Here is a 20,004-nt window from a genome sequence, read left to right as displayed (position 1 = left end):
GGCTTCTTGAGCCTGGTCACCTTGTGTGCCCTCACATATCCACTGGCCCCAACACATCCTAACAGTCTAGTCAGAACGGCCCAGGTGGCGGCAATTCGCCAATACGACCATCCAGCTTCTCGTATTCCAATAATGCCCCCTCCTCAGACTCTGGTAACGGAATTAAATCTCTTCTCTGCGTCGTAGAGGCGTCTGGGGGTCAACAAACTCTACACAAGCACAAGAAGAGGTCTCTACACACAAGGAGCCTCCGAGAGCCTTTTATAGACCAAGGGGGGAACCACTTTTAGGGCCTCAGGTGACAAGACCGTTCATCTAATCACACCACAACTCACATTATTTGCATATCTGCCTGAGATGGAACTGCAGGACGGGTTTTGTCGCAAAACAACAACTCCTTCTAGGTGCTTGATTTTTTTTTTACAAGGAGTGTAGATTATGAGAAGGACACTGATAAGTGGGGGAGAACATGAGAGAACACAGAGTGGAAGAAGGGAGAGAACTGCTAGGGGATGGAATGGATGAATGGACCTTAAGGCTGGGTTCATACTGGACGGAATTTTGGTGCGGACTTTTGCATCGAAATTCTGCCGGCAATCTTAAATCCGAGCCCAAGCAGCAAAGTGGATGAAATTTGCAAAAATCTCGTCCACACGCTACGGACAGTCCGTTGTGACCAAGCTGCTCTGAGACTGACATGCGGCGCTGAATTAAAATCCACGGTATGACATTTGTAACGCCATTTCCGCTGTGGGCGCTCTCCTCTATATGGGAAGAGATGGCCGCAGCAGAATACTGTCGGACAAACCGCTTCAATACCTGCGGGTTTTGAAGCTGGCTTTCTGCTGCAGAAATCTCGTGGGATTCCCATGCGGTCCAGCTGCGGACATTCCATGGGATTTCCACCCCGTGTGACCACAGCCTAAGGGTTTGTTCATATGTAGCAGAATTGTTGCAGATTTTCCACAGTAGAAAATCCACACCAAAATCCGCGTCAAACTCTCCACCATTAGGAATCCACAGCAGACGTCGTCCCTCCAGCTGAAATCTGTGGATCCGTGGCAAAATCTGCATCAAAATCCCCACCAAATAGTACAGATTTTGATCCCAATTTTTTTTTCTGGATCTGCTCTATAATCTGCAGTGCAGTCGGCCACGTGTGAGCATCCCCATAATGGGAGGTGTTTAGGCTATTTAGGACCTAAAGAATGCTGCGGCCAAATTTCATGTTTGTATGACCCCAGGAAGTTACATTACATAGAGTTGCCAATACTTTTGCAATGAGCATTGAATAATCGAGTTGTGATCCCTTTTTCTTCCTATTTAAGACCTAAAGAATAGTCGTGCCAAATTTTATGTTTATACAACAGCGGGAAGTTACATTACATAGGGCCGCCAATACTTTTGCAATCAGCATTGAATAATCGAGTTGTGACCCCTCTACTTTTCCTATTTCGGACCTAAAGAATGATCATCCCAAATTTCACATTTGTACGACATCGGGAAGTTAGAGAATTAGATTTGGTACATTACACAGAGGCGCCAATACCTTTGCACTTAGCATTGAATTTTCGAGTTATGACCCCTTTACTTTTCCTATTTAGGACCTAAAGAATACTCCTGCCAAATTTCATGTTTTTACAACACCGGGAAGTTAGAGCATTAGTGGTGAGTCAGTAAGTGAGTGAGTGAGAGCTTTCACCTTTATATACATAGATTTAGTGCAGGTAAAATAAAGCCTAGACTGCAGGCTGGATAGAAGTGCAGCAAATTCTGACTGTGAGACATATCCAGTCCATACTGGATTGTCAGCCAATAAACTAGAACAGTGATTCCCAACCAGGGTGCCATGGCCCCCCGGGGCACTGCGAGAACCCACAAGGGTGTCATGAAACTCCTAACTAGAGAATCGGCATTAGCAGCAAGTCCGTCCATTAGCACTACCGAAAGTGGTGCGAGAGGAAACTCTGCTGGCGAGCTCCACTCCTGGTGTATAGTGAATGCTGTCTCACCTGCCGCCCGGTCTCGCAGCTGCCACAGACTGACACACGAGTTATGGCTCACGTGGGTGTATGTCACCTGTATATTACACACTTATAATTCACATGCGTGTAATGCCTGGTGCTAAAAGATCATTAATTACCATTGGACCTCTCACACCAGCGTTTTTTCAGGCTCTTTTCCCGACTTAGAATACAAATTCTGAATGTCCTATTTTGGTGCCTATTACACACATAATGCGCATTTATATAGTCTATGGGATTTAACATATGCATGTACTTGCAGATTTGCTTTGTACCGTGTATTTTACCTGCGCTACGTCTAACCATGTGGCTATATATACCTAAGGGCTCCTTTACACCAGAATGTATTTTTCGCACTGAACGAGGCTGTTTAGCGAAGGTATCGGTAGATCTTTTATGGAACATTTTCCACCTGCATGACATTCATTTGCATGTGCCAAACAAAACTTACCCCTTTAATGGCCAATTAGTCTAATGAGTTCCAAATGTGTGTTTTCCAGCAGAATTAGTGTTTCACGCATCTTCTTGCACACTTGCTTCTTTGGGGACCATTCTGCAAATGCACAGAAACGTACAGCATGCTGCAATCTTATTCTGCGCAGGCAAAATACATAAAAGTGTACTAAGCCATTGACATTAAAGGAGATGTCCCGCGCCGAAACGGTTTTTTTTTTTTTTAAACCCCCCCCCCGTTCGGCGCGAGACAACCCCGATGCAGGGGTTAAAAAAACCACCCGCACAGCGCTTACCTGAATCCCGGCGGTCCGGTGACTTCAATACTTACCGCTGAAGATGGCCGCCGGGATCCTCTATCTTCGTGGACCGCAGCTCTTCTGTGCGGTCCACTGCCGATTCCAGCCTCCTGATTGGCTGGAATCGGCACGTGACGGGGCGGAGCTACACGGAGCTACACGGAGCCCCATAGAGAACAGCAGAAGACCCGGACTGCGCAAGCGCGGCTAATTTGGCCATCGGAGGCCAAAAATTAGTCGGCACCATGGAGACGAGGACGCTAGCAACGGAGCAGGTAAGTAAAAAACTTTTTATAACTTCTGTATGGCTCATAATTAATGCACAATGTACATTACAAAGTGCATTATTATGGCCATACAGAAGTGTATAACCCCACTTGCTGCCTCGGGACATCTCCTTTAATGGCTTCTGTTCTCTGCGGATTGCATGTGAACACAGAAACATCTGTGTGAAGAAGCCATAAGTATAAGAAAGTATTCCCAGCCTCTCTCCCTGAAGTGGTGTAGTGGCCCAGCCCATCATCCTGGTCTGCACCATAAATGTTATACATGTATGTCTTATGTTGATGCACTGTGCAAAACGTGTCTAGTCTTTTCCAGTATGTGTGTTGCAAAGCTGCAGTGCTTGAGAGGTTAACTTTAAGAAAATCAGAGTCTGCATGAAAATGTATCAAGTCTCTCATGTCATGAGAGAGGGTATAAATGGGAGTGATTGAGAGCAGGAAGAGAAGGCCATCTTCTGGAGTTGAGAGAATCTAACGCAGAGCCACAGGGAAGCACCTTCAGCGTCCTTTTGGTGAAGATGGAAGAGGAGGAGAGATTTCCAGTGATGACTGTATTCTGGATGTGAGTGGAGTGAGTCCCCAATAGTGAGAAATTGTAAATAATTCTCCAGACAAGGCCAATGCAGAGGTACTAACCAATCTTCAAGTTTTCCTACGGGGCTGTCCAGAGCCAGAATCACCGCATAGAGGAGCACCCTTTAATTGTCACACCCACGCGTCTCCAAGGCTGTGTGGAAGGACTTCAAGTGTCTGTGGAGTGCCCCTACCCCTTTCCTCTCTGGAGTGTTCCCCTTCTAGGAGCAGTACTTGACAGATAACTGCAGGACTGATGTCATCCTGAGTTTCCTTCCTGACCTTAGATCTTTTGTGTTGCCTGCACTGTAAAAATTGTAATTGAACTGCATTGTAATAATTGTTTCAAGTTTACTACAATAAAATTTATGCCGGGCCCTAACGGTTCCTAGGGACCCATGGTACTCAAAGACTGTGTCTATACGTATTCTCCCCCGAGGATCATTCCGGTGTGTAAGAACAGTGGCGTCACCCGTGACAACTACTACCCCTGTCATCCTGTTATTGGCATTCCCTATTCTAGGGTTGTCTTTGGTGGCCTGCAGTGATACTCTGGCCTTGGCTGCATGTTATCTCTCAGGAAAAGGAGCCTGGTAATTGGCGCCGTGACAAGCCAACACTTTACCCTCCCAGCTCCCCACATATGTCAGGTGTCTGGGGTCTCCTTATGGGACGCTGCAGTGGGGGGGTTCAGAACATTTACTACTGGGGGGAGGATTTGGCCGCGTGTATACTAGGGGGACGTTTGGTCACACTTATACTGCTGGGGGGAGAAGAGAGGTTGGAGGGATGAAGTCTTGAAGTCTACGATAAATGGCGCGCATGCGTGCGTCGTCCACAGTTACGACCCCCCCACGTAGATCGTTCGATTTCCATCATTGCCACTAATTCTCTCACTTCCCGATGTTGTAGAAACATGAAATTTGGCAGGAGCATTGATTATGTCATAAATAGGAAAAGCTAATGGGTCCCAACTCGATAATTCAATTCTATGCGCAAAAGAATTAGCGTCCAAATTTTACGTACGGAATCTAATTTTCTCACTTCCCAATGTCATAGAAACTTGAAATTTGGCACGAGCATTGATTATGTCATAAATAGGAAACGTTAATGGGTCCCAACTCGATTATTCAATTGTAAGCGCCAAAGAATTAGCATCCAAATTTTATGTACGGAATCTAATTTTCTCGCTTCCCAATGTCATAGAAACTTGAAATTTGGCACGAGCATTGATTATGTCATAAATAGGAAAAGTTATTGGGTCCCAACTCAATTATTCAATTCTAAGCGCCAAAGAATTAGCGTCCAAATTTTACGTACGGAATCTATTTCTCTCACTTCCCAAAGTCATAGAAACTTGAAATTTGGCACGAGCATTGATTATGTCATAAATAGGAAAAGTTAATGGGTCCCAACTCGATTATTAAATTCTAAGCGCAAAAGAATTAGCGTCCAAATTTTACGTACGGAATCTAATTTTCTCGCTTCCCAATGTCATAGAAACTTGAAATTTCTTCCCAATGTCATAGAAACTTGAAATTTGGCACGAGCATTGATTATGTCATAAATAGGAAAAGTTATTGGGTCCCAACTTGATTATTCAATTGTAAGCGCCAAAGAATTAGCGTCCAAATTTTACGTTCAGAATCTAATTTTCTCGCTTCCCAATGTCATAGAAACTTGAAATTTGGCACGAGCATTGATTATGTCTTAATGTATGTCTCAAATCATCAGTTCTATGGCAACATGTTAAGAAATTGACTTTGAAAACCAATATGCGTGTTCAACTACAAAATGATGCATCCGCCGAACGTTTCGCAAAACAATTGCTGGATATTGGAAATGGGAAAATGCCTATCTACAGATCTACACAATGTATCACATTGCCAACAAACTTTGGAAAGATGACATCAACCAAAGACGAATTGATCCAAAAGGTGTTCCCAAATATCGCGCGGAATTACAAAAATCATCAGAGGCTCAGCGCACGGGCAATATTAGCAGCTACCAACAACGATGTCAATGCCATCAATTTCAGCATTCAAAACGGAATACCAGGCGAAGCGACAACGTATAAGTCCATCGATACTGTGATGAATCAAGATGAAGCTGTCAATTACCCAACGGAATTCTTGAATTCACTCGATTTTCCAGGTATGCCACCGCATATTTTAACATTGAAAATAGGCGTGCCTATCATTCTTCTCCGAAACATCCATCCACCACGACTTTGCAACGGTACAAGACTTTCAGTGAAAAAGATGATGAACAATGTCATCGTAGCTACAATTTTGAATGGGAAATTCACAGGGGAAGATGTTCTGTTGCCACGGATTCCAATTATCCCAACAGATATGCCATTTGAATTCAAACATTTACAGTTTCCGGTGCGACTCGCTTTTGCAATGACCATCAACAGAGCACAAGGACAATCGCTGCAAGTGTGTGGGCTAGATTTGGAGAATCCGTGCTTCTCACATGGACAACTGTATGTGGCCAGCTCACGCGTCAGAAAACCTTCGGATTTATTTGTGTACGCACCAGACGGAAAAACTAAAATATCGGGTATCCACAAGCACTTGATTAAATACATAGAATTAAAACAACATAAGACACAATGTAAATTCAATGTTATAAGAACGAGTTTCCTTGATTTTCCTTTCTTCTGATGTTGCAGCAACGCGCGACGGGTAAGCTAGTATAAAATAATATATAGTTATCTCCATCCGTTATGGCCTATAGCTGAGAACTATTAGGGCCCGGAGGAGCCAGGGCCACAGACGCACGGGTTAAACCTTACAGACCAGTAGAGACTGATGTCATGGAGTCTGATAATTCTAATAATCCAGAACATCAAGCCCAGCAGCTGCCTGTTGATTGGAATTTCACACTGCACTGTGAAATGGCGCCTCTAGTGGTCAGAATACAATAACACTAACAGATGATTGGACAAATAAAACAGCTGTCTGATTTTGGTGCGCAATTTCCCACACGCTTAGGGTGGCTTCACACGGACGTATTTGCAAATACGCACAATTCAGCGCAGCAAGTTTGTACTATGAAAAAGGTGGATTTACACAGGTGGATTTGGCACATTTTATCCTTTTTACGCACGCAGGGCTTGCTCATTTGCGTGCAGCAGACGAATGTGCCCACGATTTAAATGTCTTGATAGCCTAATTAGTTCCCATTGAATTTCCCATTGAAATCAATAGGTTCCATTCTCTGCGTATTGCGCATACAAATAGTTGCACAACTCCATCCACGTGAAGCTGGCCTTAGATACGGGATGGAAATAGAACCCATTCATTTTAATGGGTATATTCACACGGTCTATTTATCACGCGGGCGAACAGTCTGAGGAAAAATAATCGCAGCACGTCCTATTCTGGTGTGATTTTCAGATGAAAATCACCTATTCAGGTATTTGACTGCATTAGAAAAATATCAGATTTCACTCCCATGATGCAACTGCAATTAGATTTTAACCCACAAAACCATAGAAACCATAATTTAAAAAACAAGAGGAGAACCAATACGTGTGATGATAGTAGGTGGCCGCCATACTGCCGTGATGTCATAGATATGAGGCGTGGGCGGGACATCCATTGTGACATCATCAGCATGGCAGACTTTGTGATGTCATTGAGTGTGGCAGCTCCTCCATTATGACATCACAAAAGACCTGCAGCTATAAAAACCCTCCGCGCGGCTATTCTGGTGCCATTTATTTAGTCGAGACTTTTGTCAAAACTATTGTTGGTTCCCGTAGAAGCGAGTTTTTACTACTCTACGATTTATTTGCGTCCAGAGCACAGAACTACCAGTGCGATTATTGGACATTTTATTGTCATTGACAATTTTCTAGTAGATTCCTTTCCTATTGAGGAATCTGCTTTTCTCGTTGTTCCCAACACTACTATCAGGGCAACCTCATCTTGTATAGACAGGGCCCCCAACTGGGAACAATGAGTGATCGCCAGCGTTATCGCCGCGATATTGAAAATACTGGAAGGAGACAATCTGGAGATAGAGGTAAGTTAAACTAAACTTAGATAGAGTTGGGCCACAATGAATTAGTAAGATTACAGCTCTGGAGAACAATCATCAGTCCACCAATACAACGGGGTAAAATGGCTCCATGCTACCATACGGTGGAACATTCTCACTGAGGTCCAGAGGGCATGTCGCCCTCTGCTGTTGGTGACCACCTGGGTATTAGTGTCCCTAAAAGCTTTCCTTATTAGACTCTTCTGGAGGAATATTACTCTGAGAAGATGGCCCTGTGCCAGTCCCTCACCCTATTACACCTTGTTTACTTGTAATCCCACCCCAACGCATTTCATCCTTCAGGGGTGACAGAGAAAGCGGCCCAGTTATAAGAAAATAACCCATAAGGGGAATCCATGAGGTCAGAACACTAATTCAATGTTTTGTGTAACCTATAAGGGGTATCCATGAGGTCAGAACACTAATTCAATGTTTTGTGTAACCTATAAGGGGTATCCATGAGGTCACAACACTAATTCAATGCTTTATGTACGTCTCTTTTGTCACTGCCCATTCTGCCCTCTGTAAGAAGTGTCGATCAACGAGATTGGCACTTATTCACCAGGTCCTCAAACCAGCCGATCCGACAGTATGGGGTATGAACAATCACTCATATGATCCCCGTCCCCCAACACGGTTTTATTGCCCTTAGCTGTAGTTTCTATTCTAATAACTGGAACAACATACGATTTTTTCCCCCTTGTGATAATTGTGTGTACGGCAATGCAATGTGATGTAATTTTAAAGTAAAACCTATTGCAGTTGCTGAAAAATAATGAGTTCCTTTCTTGAAGAAGAATCGCCTAAAAAATAAGATCCTGCTACAATTTATTTTTTTGTATCTTGAAGTTTTGAGAAAAAATGTTGATGTGAACTAACTCATTAAAATGAATGGGTTCTTTTTACGTGCAAATTCAGCCATCTAGTAATCGGACAGAACTCGTACGTGGAATAGTTTGCGTGAATGCACCATAATTCATTATACAATGTTTTGTTACAGGAACTTCCGATGGAAGGAGGAGAAGGCACTGGCGAGAGGCATTGAGCAGACGATCACCATCTTGGCACAGGCAAGTGTCACCAGAAAGGAGACGATCTGCACCCTGGCACAGGCGAGATCCATCTGAACGAAGTGGATCCCCACGTTGGCGCAGGAGAGATCCATCTCGAAGAAGCCGATCCCCACTTTGGCTATGGCGCGATCCATCAGAAAGAAGCCAATCTCCACTTAGGCGCAGGCGAGATCCATCAGAAAGAAGTGGATCATCTCCTCAGCGCAGACCACAAAGAGAGTCATCAAGAAGAAGCCAGACACCACTACAGCGCCAAAGTCCTTCAAGGCATAGGGTGTCACAAATTAGAACAGATAGGACCCAGCGGCCTCCATCACCGCGTCAGGAACAGCGAGTGAGAACAGAACGCGGGTCTAGAGCGGAGAGGCGCCGGTCTCCACCGCAGCAGCGGGAAAGAGCGGAGAGGCGCCGGTCTCCACCGCAGCAGCGGAATAGAGCGGAGAGGCGCCAGTCTCCACCACAGCAGCGGGAAAGAGCAGAGAGGCGCCAATCTCCAGAACGACCGGAACCTACAGAGCGCTCTGCAGCAACAGGAGCAGATGGAAGAGACAGCAGGCCTTGTGTGAATGAAGGTCTCCCATCTAGAATAATTACAGACAATGAAGACCTAACATGTGCCATCTGCATCATGGACTTTGAGAGCGGGGAGCAGGTCACAGTGCTGCCATGCTCTCATGTATTCCACCAACCCTGCATTACATCGTGGCTTCAAAGAAAACCAGAATGCCCCATGTGTCGTGCACACTGCTCTCCATGAAGGAATTGCTGCAGAGGCTAGAAGTAACATCTTTAATGTTATAATAAACCCGGTTTATAATGTTCAGCTAGAAATTCTGTGTTTGTCGTTCTTACTGATTTTTGTATCCGCTGTAGTGCGGACTCGTGGTTCATAAAGGAGGCACATTAGCAGGCAGCAGGCAGCTGGCGTGGAGCGGAGACCTCACGTTGTCAGCCATAATGGAGGGCAGTAGATTCAAATTGTAAATAGAGTGAGCCACAGGGGGAGGTGGAAGGGGCAGGACTCCAGCGCTAGTAAGCAGTCCACTGGGAAATCAGCAGGGGGTCACCGGAGCGCTTACCAGTGGTCAGGGGGAGGGCGACATTTAACACTAGCAGCAGAAGGGAAATGAGGAGGGAGAGGCTGATAGGGGAAAAAAGGGGGTGGAAGTGCAAGCTTGAGATATTAAGGGAGAGTGTCACGACTGGAGTCCGGGCAGGTGGAAATCCTTAGTCCTACCGGCAATCCCTGTCCCTACCTACTTGCCCCCCTAGGCTAGGCCCTAGGGCCACAACTGGACAACAGTCCCTAGGCTCACTAGGGATGTAGGGCAGGAGTTAGGCTCACAGACAAATACAGGAAAACAAAAACACAAAAGCAGGTCAGGCAATCTGGGTCGGTAACAGGAGAGAATGCGGTACAAGGGGTCAGGTGAAGTCGAAGTCAGGTCCAAAACAAGCCAGTCAAAACAGGGCATCAATATAAGGTAACGCGGGTGTAGCTGGAGACCAAACATACACCGGCAACATCAGAAGGAAACTGAGGAGTTGTTTATCTGGGTATACAGACAGGTAGGAACTATTAGAGGTTGACCCAGGGATTAGTCTGACTGCCATTAGGGAGTCGGGAAGGAATTTTTCCCCCGAAGGGCTAATTGGCTTCTGCCTCTCGGTTTTTTTTGCCTTCTTCTGGATCAACAAGGAGGTTAAACAGGCTGAACTAGATGGACATTGTCTTCATTCGGCCTTACATACTATGCTACTATGTAAATGCTGTCAGAACAGCAGCTGATTGGGGCGGGGAGCCTGACAGCAGCAGGACCCAATCACGAGACGCTGGGAGAACAGCCCCCGGCGACTGCTAATGACAGGCAGAGACAGAGCAAGCACGCCCAGGTGTCAGGGCAACTGGGACGCGGCACAGTACGGCACTCGCCGCGTCCCCAGCAACCCAGCTACCTAGGCACCCGCCCCCTGAGCACGGGAGCGCACGCCCAGAGCCAGTGTCCAGGATTATGGCAGCCAGGGGAGGTCACCAAGACCAGGGCTCCCCTGCGGCGCACCCCCACAGCCCAGGTGATAGGACCGGCAGTGTGGGCCAGAGACCCAGAGAGCCGCTCGTCCTGACAAAGAGAAGGTGCAGGTAGCAGGGGTCAGCCCCAGACACGAGGTTGCACGCAGGAGCATAAGGGGTGCAGTTTAACGGTTGGGGGGGGGGGGCAGTTCAGTGGAAGGGCAAACAGGGTGGGGCAGGTGTGAGGAAGGGAGTTCAGGTGCATGGTATGACCAGCGCAAGCAAGTGCAGGAGCAACAGGAGGTTTGCGGAGCAGGCTTACTGATTCTTCTACCTCTGTTTCCATAGATGAGGGTTATCACCATCACAGCAGGAAGCAGCTTTGAAGAAGTGACCACCCTAAGGCACATGCGGATGACAGTCCCTACAGGTGGTGGAGGAGGATGCGAAGCGCTGGGCATCATCAGTTGCTGTCAGATCAGGTTTCAGCATCATCCAACGACAGGAGGAGCTTCAGGCCAGGCGATCAGTACGCAAAGGAGCAGTCATCTCGCAGGCCTAGGACATTGCGTCGCATACATGGTCAGGATGCTTCTTCTACCAGGGCTTCAGAACAGCATCTGACGGTTAGGAGAAACAGACATTTGGTCGTAACAGCGGGGCTTCCACCCTCTGCCAGGCCAGAGGACAGAGCGAGTGAGTCGTTGGCTTGGGAAAAGGTGGTGTCAAACAAAACTGGTGCTAAGGAATTTATGGTAGCGCTGAAAGCGCTGATGCAACAATACAAAAAACAACAAGGGTTTTCGATACCCTCTGATGCCAGGGTTCGCTCGGAGGAGAGTAGTATGGTACAAGTCCCCATGTTGATTGGAAAAGAGTCCACTGTGAAAAGCTTTCGCTTGGTGGATTCAATGTTTTGCGGTGTAGCTTCATTAGGAGCGGGGGTGCCAGAAAAGCTGGTGGAGAAAATACAAAATGGTTCAATACGGTGAAGACTTCAGGTGTCATGTGTCGACCTCAAATTCCATCAGCTGGGCTAGCAAAGCCACTGATGTATGGCTCCAACTTATTCTAGCACAGAGACCACAAAAACGCCCTTTTCAGGCGGATCCGCAGTTGTTGGACAGCAGTTGGCGTCTGCGGCTCCCAAACCCAATGGTACATGCTGGCTCTATAATGAAGGGCACTGTAGATTTTTCGCGACGTGCAAATTTCGACACAAATGCATAGTGTGCGGCAGTAACTACGCTGCGGTACGGTGTTTCCAAAGGACCCGGAGCAACACAGCTGGTGGTGTTTCCAGCTCAGCAACGAACACTGGTGAAAGGCAACATCCTGCAGCCGTGGTTAGACAAATACCACAGGAGGCAAGCCTTCTTGAAAATGGATTTAAACATGGGTTTTACATTCTTCATAATCCGCGGCCATCTCTGTTGTTGAATTCAAATTTAAAGTCGGCCGCGGACAATGTGTTAATAGTTGAAGAAAAATGGTTAAATGAGGTCAGGGCAGGTAGGATGGCGGGCCTCTTCGTGGAGCCCCCATTTGACAATGTACGCGTCTCCCCGCTAGGTTTCCTAAAAAGGAGACAGGCAAATTTTGACTCATACACTACTTGTCTTTTCCAGTGGGATCCTCAGTAAATGATGGCATATCAAAAGAGCAGGCAGCAGTGTCTTACACGTCGTTTGACTGGGTGGTACTTTTGCTTCGACAAGCGGGGGTGAGTCCGCTTTACGGCTACTACCGGTACACCCAGACTGCTTCCACCTGTTGGGCTGCAGGTTTAACGACCAATTTGTTGTGGACATGTGTTTGCCGATGGGATCCTCCATCTCATGCTACTATATTGAGTTGTTCAGTTCCTTTCTGGAATGGATTCTGGTTCATGAGGCAGGCATCACAGCGGTTATTCACTATCTGGACGACTTCTTGTTTGTTGCTCTAAAAGATTCTACACTGTGTGAATTTTCGCTGTCGGCTTTTAGGGCTATTGCTAAAAAAAATAGGGGTACCTCTTTCGAAGGAAAAAACGGTGGGAACTGTGTCATGATTATGGTTTTTGGGCATAGAAATTGATTCGGCCCAAATGATTTACTGGTTGTGGATAAAACACGAGGTGGAATCGGTCAGCTTTTGTCATAAACCCACACTACACCAAATACAGGAACTGTTAGGACTTCTAAATTTTGCCTGTAGGGTTATACTTATGGGCCGTGTTTTCTGACGTCGGCTTTCGCTAGGTGGGAGTAAGAAAGCCACACCATTGGGTGTGAATCACAAAAGCGATCAGAGGCGATTTACATGTGTGGAAAGTGCTCTTATAGTCGTTCAATGGCCATGTGATTTGTCAAAAAGAGGAGAAATCTAGCGTGGAATTAAGCCTTTTTTTGGATGCGGTGGGAGTCGTCGGTTTTGGAGTAATTTTCGGGAATCATTGGTGCAGCGCACCATGGCAAAAGGGTATGGGTGGAGACCCAGTTGGTAAAAAATATTGCATTGCTGTAGTTGTTCCCAGTCGTGATGTTGGTGGAAATTTGATGTGTCAGTATGCAGGACCAAGGTATCTGCTTCTGGTCAGATAACGAGACTGTGGTTCAAGCGATAAACAAGCAATCGGCTTCTTCACCTCCAGTTTGGCCCTATTGCGGCACTTGGTACTGCGGTGTTTATAACCAGAGCAAAGTATGTCCCCGGGAGTCAGAATTCCATGGCTGATGCCCTTTCTCGATTACAGATAGAGACATTTAGGGAACTACACCAAGCGGTGGATGTCGTGGGGGTATGTTTCCCTTCTTTCTTGTGCGTTTACATGGCAAGATGGATATCACAAAAGATTTTGTTTTGACTATTCTGGTTCCCGGAGAAGCAAGTTTTTGCTACTCTACGACTTATTTGCGTCCAGAGCACAGAACTACCAGTGCGATTGTTGGATAGTTTAATGTCACTGACAATTTTCCAGTAGATTCCTTTCCTATTTGAGGAATCTGCTTTTTCCATTGTTCCCAACACTACTATCAGGGCAACCTCATCTTGTATAGACAGGGCTGCCAACTGGGAACAATGAGTGATCGCCAGCGGTATCGCCGCTATATTAAAAGTACTGGAAGGAGACAATCGGGAGACAGAGGTAAGTTACACTAAACTAAACCTAGATAGAGTTGGGTTCTGAAGTATTTGTACTATGGTGATTTGGTGAGGTCACAGCTCTGGAGTACTGTGGAACATTCTCACTTAGGTCCAAAGGGCACGTCGCCCTCTGCTGTTGATGACCACCTGGGTATTACTATCCCTAAAAACCTTCCCTATTAGACCCTTCTGAAGGACGATCACTCTGAGAAAATTGCCCTGTGCCAGCCCCTCGCCTATTACATCTTGCTTTTTCCTTATCCCACCAAAGCATTTCATCCTTCAGGGGTGACAAAGAATGTGGCCCAGTTATAAGAAAATCGCATAAGGGGAATCCAACACATTCTAGCAACACTAATTCAATGGAAGTCCTGCTTCGCATATGCCCGTTTTGCCCTCTGTAACAAGTGCCGATCAACGAGATTGGCACTTATTTACCAGGTCCTCACACCAGCCGGTCAGACAGTATGGGGGATGAACAATCGCTCATATGATTCCCCCCTTCCATACTCTTTTATTTCCCCTGGCTGTAGTTTCTACTTTAACAACTGGAACAACATACAATTGTTTTCCCCCATTTGCATGATAATTGTACGCAGGGAATGTGATGTCATGCATTTTTAAAGTAAAATGTATTGCAGTTGCTGAAAAATAATGGGTTCTTTTTTTTATCCCGGAGTTTTCAGAAAAATTGTTGATGTGAATTAACTTCTCAGAACTAATGGGTTCTTCTTACGTGCGAGTTATGTCCTTCTCACAGTTGGACAGAACTTGTGCGTGAAACAGTTTGTGTGAATGCACCATAATTCATTGTGAAATATATTGTTACAGTAACTGCAGATGGAAGGGGAAGGTTCAGGCGAGAGTCATCAGGAAGGAGACTATCACCACCTTGGTACAGGCCAGAACCAATAGGAAGAAGTTAATCACCATTTCAGTGCCACACAGAGAATCATCTCTGGTGGGCATGGTATTAGGGGAGACATGCTTGGCCTCACCTGTCGGTAATAATTGGTCAGGTCTATTTAGCATGGCCTGATGCTTAATTCTGAGTTGTTCAATCTTCAGTTTTGCTCTGGCTGTGATTAGAGTCAGAGCTGGGTGCTGGATCTCAGATTTTTACCTGCGCCAACTCAAAGCTAAGTACTGCGCTTGGTATCATTTTCATGCTCTATGTGTTATTCCCCTATCCCACATAGGGTCTACTAGTGGCCGAGGTACGTGGTCAGGTTTGTCCTTGTCAGGATGGGTTACCTGCATATAGACAGGTCCCTTCCCTGGGTAAAGTTCATTAGGGACAGTTTGTATCCTTGTTGTGGTTGTCTTTATTGTTTTGTACTGTATGGTGTACAGTAGCATGAGTGACTCAGGTTGTGGATCCAGCATGTCTTACAAGGACAAAACACATACAGGTTCCTTATAGTATCCTACAGATTGTGCAATCTCATAGACTGTAGAAGTTGGAGTCCCAGGTGGTCGAATATATGTTCTATTTGTGATAAATCTGACGACCGGACAGGCAGTGTGACAGTGTTGTGGCTGCAGGATGTCCTGAACATATCGCTGAGCTGTCATTGTCCCTCGTACTACTGCTAGGGGTGACTGACTGTTGCATGTGACATCCCCCAGACCATCACACCAACAGTGGGGGCAGTGTGCCACTCCCCAGTAAAGACAGAATTGAGATGCTAACCCCTAGGTCTCCAGACATGAACACAAACATTTTCAGTGCCCATACTAAACCTGAATTCTTTGCTAAAGAGACGACCTGGTTACACTCCATAGCGTCTAGTTTCATCGTTCATGACACCACTGCAGACGGAGGTGATGGTTGGTGTCAAAGGCCGTGTGTGTAATGGGCACCTTGAGACCAAATGTCCTTCAGGTAAGTGCCAGGAAATGGTTCCTACAGACACAAGGGTGTAATGATGGCGCCACCTGTCTTTGGATAGTGGTCAAAAAATAGTTGGAGCTGCCCACGCATGTCAGCCGATCCTCTTTTGGTGGTCTGTTGGGGCTTCTTGAGCCTGGTCACCTTGTGTGCCCTCACATATCCACTGGCCCCAACACATCCTAACAGTCTGGTCAGGTGGCGGCAATTCGCCAATACGACCATCCAGCTTCTCGTATTCCAATAATGCCCCCTCCTCAGACTCTGGTAACGGAATTAAATCTCTTCTCTGCGTCGTAGAGGCGTCTGGGGGTCAACAAACTCTACACAAGCACAAGAAGAGGTCTCTACACACAAGGAGCCTCCGAGAGCCTTTTCTAGACCAAGGGGGAACCACTTTTAGGGCCTCAGGTGACAAGACCGTTCATCTAATCACACCACAACTCACATTATTTGCATATCTGCCTGAGATGGAACTGCAGGACGGGTTTTGTCGCAAAACAACAACTCCTTCTAGGTGCTTGATTTTTTTTTTACAAGGAGTGTAGATTATGAGAAGGACACTGATAAGTGGGGGAGAACATGAGAGAACACAGAGTGGAAGAAGGGAGAGAACTGCTAGGGGATGGAATGGATGAATGGACCTTAAGGCTGGGTTCATACTGGACGGAATTTTGGTGCGGACTTTTGCATCGAAATTCTGCCGGCAATCTTAAATCCGAGCCCAAGCAGCAAATCGGATGAGATTTGCAAAAATCTCGTCCACACGCTACGGACAGTCCGTTGTGACCAAGCTGCTCTGAGACTGACATGCGGCGCTGAATTAAAATCCACGGTATGACATTTGTAACGCCATTTCCGCTGTGGGCGCTCTCCTCTATATGGGAAGAGATGGCCGCAGCAGAATACTGTCAGACAAACAGCTTCAATACCTGCGGGTTTTGAAGCTGGCTTTCTGCTGCAGAAATCTCGTGGGATTCCCGTGCGGTCCAGCTGCGGACATTCCATGGGATTTCCGCCCCGTGTGACCACAGCCTAAGGGTTTGTTCATATGTAGCAGAATTGTTGCAGATTTTCCACAGTAGAAAATCCACACCAAAATCCGCGTCAAACTCTCCACCATTAGGAATCCACAGCAGACGTCGTCCCTCCAGCTGAAATCTGTGGATCCGTGGTAAAATCTGCATCAAAATCCCCACCAAATAGTACAGATTTTGATCCCAATTTTTTTTTCCGGATCTGCTCTATAATCTGCAGTGCAGTCGGCCACGTGTGAGCATCCCCATAATGGGAGGTGTTTAGGCTATTTAGGACCTAAAGAATGCTGCGGCCAAATTTCATGTTTGTATGACCCCAGGAAGTTACATTACATAGAGTTGCCAATACTTTTGCAATGAGCATTGAATAATCGAGTTGTGATCCCTTTTTCTTCCTATTTAAGACCTAAAGAATAGTCGTGCCAAATTTTATGTTTATACAACAGCGGGAAGTTACATTACATAGGGGTGCCAATACTTTTGCAATCAGCATTGAATAATCGAGTTGTGACCCCTCTACTTTTCCTATTTAGGACCTAAAGAATGATCATCCCAAATTTCACATTTGTACGACATCGGGAAGTTAGAGAATTAGATTTGGTACATTACACAGAGGCGCCAATACCTTTGCACTTAGCATTGAATTTTCGAGTTATGACCCCTTTACTTTTCCTATTTAGGACCTAAAGAATACTCCTGCCAAATTTCATGTTTTTACAACACCGGGAAGTTAGAGCATTAGTGGTGAGTCAGTAAGTGAGTGAGTGAGAGCTTTCACCTTTATATACATAGATTTAGTGCAGGTAAAATAAAGCCTAGACTGCAGGCTGGATAGAAGTGCAGCAAATTCTGACTGTGAGACATATCCAGTCCATACTGGATTGTCAGCCAATAAACTAGAACAGTGATCCCCAACCAGGGTGCCATGGCCCCCCGGGGCACTGCGAGAACCCACAAGGGTGTCATGAAACTCCTAACTAGGGAATCGGCATTAGCAGCAAGTCCGTCCATTAGCACTACCGAAAGTGGTGTGAGAGGAAACTCTGCTGGCGAGCTCCACTCCTGGTGTATAGTGAATGCTGTCTCACCTGCCGCCCGGTCTCGCAGCTGCCACAGACTGACACACGAGTTATGGCTCACGTGGGTGTATGTCACCTGTGTATTACACACTTATAATTCACATGCGTGTAATGCCTGGTGCTAAAAGATCATTAATTACCATTGGGCCTCTCACACCAGCGTTTTTTCAGGCTCTTTTTCCGACTTAGAATACAAATGCTGAATGTCCTATTTTGGTGCCTATTACACACATAATGCGCATTTATATAGTCTATGGGATTTAACATATGCATGTACTTGCAGATTTGCTTTGTACCGTGTATTTTACCCGCGCTACGTCTAACCATGTAGCTATATATACCTAAGGGCTCCTTTACACCAGAATGTATTTTTCGCACTGAACGAGGCTGTTTAGCGCAGGTATCGGTAGATCTTTTATGGAACATTTTCCACCTGCATGACATTCATTTGCATGTGCCAAACAAAACTTACCCCTTTAATGGCCAATTAGTCTAATGAGTTCCAAATGTGTGTTTTCCAGCAGAATTAGTGTTTCACGCATCTTCTTGCACACTTGCTTCTTTGGGGACCGTTCTGCAAATGCACAGAAACGTACAGCATGCTGCAGTCTTATTCTGCGCAGGCAAAATACATAAAAGTGTACTAAGCCATTGACATTAATGGCTTCTGTTCTCTGCGGATTGCATGTGAACACAGAAACATCCGTGTGAAGAAGCCATAAGTATAAGAAAGTATTCCCAGCCTCTCTCCCTGAAGTGGTGTAGTGGTCCAGCACATCATCCTTGTCCGCTCCATAAATGTCATACATGTATGTCTTATGTTGATGCACTGTGCAAAACGTGTCTAGTCTTTTCCAGTATGTGTGTTGCAAAGCTGCAGTGCTTGAGAGGTTAACTTTAAGAAAATCAGAGTCTGCATGAAAATGTATCAAGTCTCTCATGTCATGAGAGAGGGTATAAATGGGAGTGATTGAGAGCAGGAAGAGAAGGCCATCTTCTGGAGTTGAGAGAATCTAACACAGAGCCACAGGGAAGCACCTTCAGCGTCCTTTTGGTGAAGATGGAAGAGGAGGAGAGATTTCCAGTGATGACTGTATTCTGGATGTGAGTGGAGTGAGTCCCCAATAGTGAGAAATTGTAAATAATTCTCCAGACAAGGCCAATGCAGAGGTACTAACCAATCTTCACGTTTTCCTACGGGGCCGTCCAGAGCCAGTATTACCGCATAGAGGAGCACCCTTTAATTGTCACACCCACGTGTCTCCAAGGCTGTGTGGAAGGACTTCAAGTGTCTGTGGAGTGCCCCTACCCCTTTCCTCTCTGGAGTGTTCCCCTTCTAGGAGCAGTACTTGACAGATAACTGCAGGACTGATGTCATCCTGAGTTTCCTTCCTGACCTTAGATCTTTTGTGTTGCCTGCACTGTAAAAATTGTAATTGAACTGCATTGTAATAATTGTTTCAAGTTTACTACAATAAAATTTATGCCGGGCCCTAACGGTTCCTAGGGACCCATGGTACTCAAAGACTGTGTCTATACGTATTCTCCCCCGAGGATCATTCCGGTGTGTAAGAACAGTGACGTAACCCGTGACAACTACTACCCCTGTCATCCTGTTATTGGCATTCCCTATTCTAGGGTTGTCTTTGGTGGCCTGCAGTGATACTCTGGCCTTGGCTGCATGTTATCTCTCAGGAAAAGGAGCCTGGTAATTGGCGCCGTGATAAGCCAACACTTTACCCTCCCAGCTCCCCACATATGTCAGGTGTCTGGGGTCTCCTTATGGGACGCTGCAGTGGGGGGGTTCAGAACATTTACTACTGGGGGGAGGATTTGGCCGCGTGTATACTAGGGGGACGTTTGGTCACACTTATACTGCTGGGGGGAGAAGAGAGGTTGGAGGGATGAAGTCTTGGGTATTTCTTACACGCCGCCATCATCCTCACTGATGGAGGAGACCGCGGGTGCATTGTTTTAGAATCCGGTGTGCCTCATAGATCTATATATATAAAATTGAATGTATGTCTGTATGCATGCGTGTCTGTTTGTCCTTTATGCGCTACTACGCCATTCATCCGATCGCCATGAAACTTTTGGAAGT

This window comes from Eleutherodactylus coqui, chromosome 9 (genome assembly GCF_035609145.1).
Source record: "Eleutherodactylus coqui strain aEleCoq1 chromosome 9, aEleCoq1.hap1, whole genome shotgun sequence".
Taxonomy (NCBI): Eukaryota; Metazoa; Chordata; class Amphibia; order Anura; family Eleutherodactylidae; genus Eleutherodactylus; species Eleutherodactylus coqui.
The sequence above is the reverse complement of the archived record's forward strand: the minus strand, read 5'-3'. Positions refer to the sequence as shown.